Source organism: Passer montanus, unplaced genomic scaffold (assembly GCF_014805655.1).
Source record: "Passer montanus isolate IOZ18808 unplaced genomic scaffold, ASM1480565v1 scaffold8, whole genome shotgun sequence".
NCBI classification, from domain to species: Eukaryota; Metazoa; Chordata; class Aves; order Passeriformes; family Passeridae; genus Passer; species Passer montanus.
In genome coordinates this window covers 8969608-8975157 of record NW_024373256.1, presented here as the reverse complement: position 1 = coordinate 8975157, position 5550 = coordinate 8969608, and positions in this window count along the sequence as shown.

Genomic DNA, 5550 nt, shown 5'->3' with positions numbered 1-5550 from the left:
CTTTTAGGGAAAAGATAGCAACTTTCAAGAAAATATAAAAACCTTGTCTTACTACTGTCTACAATCTAATAAATCCTAAAAGGGGTTAAAACCTCAACATTTGGATCTAGAAAGACAAGAAAGTATCCTTTGAGACTGTCCTAGATGAGAAATAAAATGGCATTCCCTGACATTTCCCCAGCAGACTTCTACAATGGTAGTTTTCAAAACTGATGAGAAAACATCCAGTCCAAATACCCTTGTAAATCTATTTTTTTCTATTTCTTGTACCTTTAAACCAGTTTTTAATCTTAACTTAATTGGAGAAATTCCCTTCATGTAGACAAAAGAGTAAAGCTAACCTGCAGCAGGCAGCTAAGACAGGCTGACATGCAGCAATTATCCTCCAGCTGCACAGAACAGGTCAAAAATCCTGATTTCACTGCTGAACTCAGGTAACCACAGACATTGCCAGGAGGAGAAGTTTAAAAATCATGGAACTTATTTGCCCTGAGCCAATGACAAGCTCAAAGTATTTCCCAAAGAACTGCTCTGGCTGTGAAGAAGTCTCTTTCATAAACTCTAACTCAAGAGGCCTGACAGAAGCTTGTGACACTGACACCTGACAGGAACATTTATCCATTTAAGGATTAGATGCCATTTGAAGCTTCCAGAGAATGTGGAAGGTGTCATCTGGCAGAGCCTGATTTACCTATATTTAAAAATAAATAAACCCCAGTGTGAGGGGAGAAGGCAACACCACTGCTGAGCCCCATCACGTTAGATGGCAAAACCCCTTGAGATACTCAGGTGACCCTCAGAGTCCCTGTCCCCTGCCTCTGCAAAACCTCCATAAATTCAACACCAAGCCATCAGCCACGTAACCAAAGACTCTGGTGGTTACCCCTGCAGGCTGCTGCTAAGGCTGGGGGCACAGGGGGAGGGACAGGAGTTGTTTAAAGATAAAAATCCCACAGGCAAACACATTCACTCAGGCAGATGCAGACACAAAAGCAAATTTAATCACAGAAGGTAGTGGGATTAATTTACATGAGGATTTTACACTATTTTCATCCGGAGGACTGATCAAGACAGGAAAAAAAAATTAAGTTGAGAGTTACCATATGTTCAAAGACTATTTTTAACCAAATATTTTGAGATTTAACTCACATTACAGCAAGTGGTAGGTGGCTGAATCAGTAGCCGGGCATGGGCACAGTGATCAGACCAAGACTGACAACTCCCTATTCCGTGGCTTTGGAAGTGGCCAGTAACAAATGTTTGGGGAAGAACAAAAGAATAGAGCAAGTGCTGAGTAATATTTTACCATCAGAACTCCCAGCACTCAGCAATAAATAGGTTTTTACACTTCTACACTAACTTGTACAAAAACCACCAGGTATGAGGTCCACAACCTAACTAAGCACTGAGTGACAAAGCAGTACAAATACAAAAAGTTCCAGACCTCATGACAGATTTAAAAAACCCAACACACACTGCAAGCATTCAATACTCAGAAGAAAACAGACATAACCAAAGGAAAAATATAAATTTGATCTTTGGCAATATGCTCATACATTTTGAGCAGCTTCCAGAGTTGCACCATGTCAAAGAAACTCTCAAAAGAAGTCAGGAAAAAAAATTAGTTTTGTTCCTGCAGGCCCTTAAGAGAGTAAATGAACACAATCTACTGATTGTGATTATCTCAGATCATTTAATTCAGGCTGCCATAAAACATCATTAATGGCTGGAAGCAGTAACTTGTTTGAACCTTCCTTAGCATCACATGCAAAAATTCAGATCTGTTGTAAATGAGGACTCGAGATGTAGAGACATTATAAAAAGGGCTCTGAGCTGCTTTTGTTTGCTACTAACATAAAATTCACCAGCTGAAATGACATCAGATGTTTAAAACTGCACATCCCTACCTTGTGACTCATCCTGTCTCACTAATTACACACACACACACGAAACCCTTCTGCCAGTAAGCTGCCAGAATAACTCCATAAAATACAGCTTTGAAACTCCTAAGTTACACTAAGCTCCAAAAAATGCTATGAAATTCACAAAGTCTTTGAATTCTGATATGGGCTGAATTTGAAAATTAATCCCTTCTGATTTTTTCCAATGGCTAAGTGGATATGCAGCAGCTTATTTTCTCCTCTGAATTCTGGAAGGAGAAGAAGCCCACCTTTACCTGCTGCAAGCTGAACCTTCTGCATGTTCCTCCTCTGCTCACATTAGTGAGGTCATGGAGCTGGGAAGCAGGAGACTTTCTGCTTCTTTTAAGCAGCAAGAAAAATAGGTGTGGCAAAGTTGCAGCAACAAACCATTAAGTTAAGAAAGGTTTCTGAACACACTTGAATAACAACAGCAGTAATAAATAGAGTATTTTTCTTCTTGGTCTTGAATAGGTTTTGAAATCTACTGTGGAGGAGTTCTTGAACACTCCCTGCTGAAGCACAGCACAGGTGTTCAGGGGGTTAAAGGAGCTGCAGGAAGTTCCTGCACTCAGTCCTTCCCCCGGATCAGGACAGCCTTTGGCCAGGGCAGTTCCAAGACACAGAAATCCTCCCAAGCCCTAAGGAGGCACCAGCCATGGCTTTTTCCTGCCAGGAGTCCATCCCCATCCCAGCACCTCCAGCCTCCTTCAGCCCCTGACACACCTCACTCAGCCTGCTTCCACTTCTACCACTCACTGCCTTCCAATGTGTTAATCCAGCTCCTGAGGTTATCCTGCAACTGCTTTGATTTGTAGGCACTTCCCTATTCTGTAACTAATCTGTTACTATTTCATTAAGTACTTTGAACCATGAGCTGTTTATCATTTTACAGGCAGAATGTCACACCTTGGAGTCACTTGGCAACTGGGGAGAGGATAAGGGGCCATTCTCCAACTGTGATAAGACTGAAAATAAATTGCAAATTCAAAAGACAGAATGCTGCTTCTATACCAGTGTTTTCCAATCTTGGTTTTGCATTTTCTGTAGGCTGCACTCCTAATGAAATAAAGGGATGAATTTTAAACAGTTCACATAAATTAATGCTGTGAGAAGCAACTGACAGGTGTAGCTCATTCCCTGATTCATGGGAGCTCATTCTCCCACTACATTACTATAACACCTTAAAAAACGGTTTTGCCATAAAAAAACAAAACCTCAACAGTAAATTAATCTCAAACAATATCAGTATTCTTCAGCCAAAAGAATATCTTTTTTTAATTCTCCAGGGTAGGAAAAGTTTACGATAACAAAAAAACCAGACACTTCATGACTGTTTGGCTTGAATAAAAATGGCACTGTGTAATCACAAGGCTTCTGCTTACAGATATTCACTCTTTTAATCTTTATTTATTGCCCTGACATGTGCCAGGACCTTAATGCAGCTCGGCTGCCTGAGTTTCCTGTAAACTTACCAGGATGTTGTGGTAAATAGCAGAGTAACAAAAGACAAGAGCCACAGGCTGAGCAAGAAACCAAAACAGTTTTTTTCGTGTTTAGGGAAAATACTGCTATAGAGATAGCAAGAAGTTACAAGGAAAGAATTTGCACTGTTTTACCATTGACAAAGTCACCTAAATTGAAATTTAAAATCCTTCAGAAGATTGGTCACTTCTATCAAAATCCAAATGGGAAAAAAAATAGAATAGTTCTGTTAAGGCAAACTTCTGAAATCTGACACAGGCTTCCAGAAGTATTTAAACAAGTTCAGCCCAACAAAAGATTACTGAATTTCAGATAAAATTAGTCATAATTATATCACTTATGACACACAACACCTTAAAAAATAATGCAAAAAAAATCTGCTGAAACAAAGTTAATTTGCAAAATAAAACCAAGAGATGTTTGGTGTGCACACCTGTGAATCAGATTCTGCAATGATTTTCACTGCCGTCCTACTGTGCAATGTTTTCAATTCTCAGGAAGTTCCTCATCTGCTAAAAAAATCTTTTTCCATTTGCAAGACCCTAAAGACTGCAGTCACCCAACGTCACTGCATTACATCTCATTAGGTGATTGTGTCAAAATGGTTATGAAAAATACAAAGTTGCAAGAAATGTTAGTACAAGTTAAAAAGTACTTATCACATCACTGGCACCCTGCACAAATACACAGCAAGGAGAGAATCCACGGTTCAAATAAAAGACAGTCTCAAATCTACTATGATAATGCTTAAATAATGTCCATGAGATAAGTGGACAGACATTCTCTGCAGAAAAATGTGTCCCAGCTTGGAGGAATTTTAAATATATTTGGGGGAGAAGAATCCTGACATGTCATGCTCAAGACTTGACAAACTGCAAGTTGTACAGATTTACCACAATCTAAACCCAAGACTGTTCCAGGAGGGCACTTACTGCTAAATATCTCAAAGACCATAACTGTATTATGGCATTTTATTATACAGAGAACTACAGCTTTTATCACACATGTGGAAAAAAGCCATGATAAACAAGAGAGGAAGTAAACCAAACGATAACTCGTGACACGTATTTATCTGTATATATGGAAAAATCAGACAGGCAAATTTTGCAGACCATTACAGACTATTCCTCACATCAAGAATAATCAAAACATCTTTTAGGTATTTCATTCTTGCAGTGTCTTTATTGCTCCTTATGATGAACTAGTCAAGCAAAGAGCGTGGTCAGTACCACACTTGCCCTGTACTAATGCACGTTCTTTGAATAACCCTGTATCACACCAGGGTTCTCTGAGTCCAGTTCACAGACAGCATACTCCAAACTATTCCAGTGAAATTTTACTAAATTAAAATTTTTCAGAACAAGCAGGAGTCACTTCTGTCAGCACCAGTAAAGAACCTAAGCTTTAAACACTAACAAATACTCTGTAACAGTGTCTTCATCAGAAAGCTTGTAATATATCAAAATTTTTGCCACCAACCCATCAGCCACGCCAGAAAGCTACACCCCGAACCTCCCAACCATTCCACTGGAGCACGCCCCATTCACATTTCCCCGGACCACCGCAAGGCTCACAGGAAGCCGAGCGTGCTGCACAGAGTAGTGACGCAGGGAGGGGCGTGTGCACCCGAAGCCTTCGGCAGACGAAGCGCTGGTCACTCCAGAGGCACGGTGTCCCCGCAGCCGCCGGGGACGGCACGGGACAGCCCGGGAGGGGCAGTGCCTCGGGAGGGCGGCACGGCACGGCACGGCACGGCACGGCACGGCACGGCCAATATTTGCCTTCGACACTGCACCGGCACAAGGCAAACACGGGCAGCCAACGCCTCCGTTGCAATTGAAAAATGGGGGAAATAATAATTCAGTAATATTTCCTCTCCTATCCTGCTGAAGGCTAACACTGACAGGAAATAAGCTCCATTTTTTTTTTTTTCAAGAAACCTACTCCTGAAGCATTTCCTGGTAGCTACCCTGCCTAGGTCCAGATCCGGGACACGGATGCCGGTCACACCGGCGGCTGTGGAGGCCGAAGGGGACACGCCCGGGGGCTCCGCTGCTGCCCCAGAGCTCCGGCGGGCAAAGCCCCCTCAGCCCGGGGGGCAGCGCCGCGCACCGAGACCCGGCCCCGCCGGCCCGCGCCCCTCCCC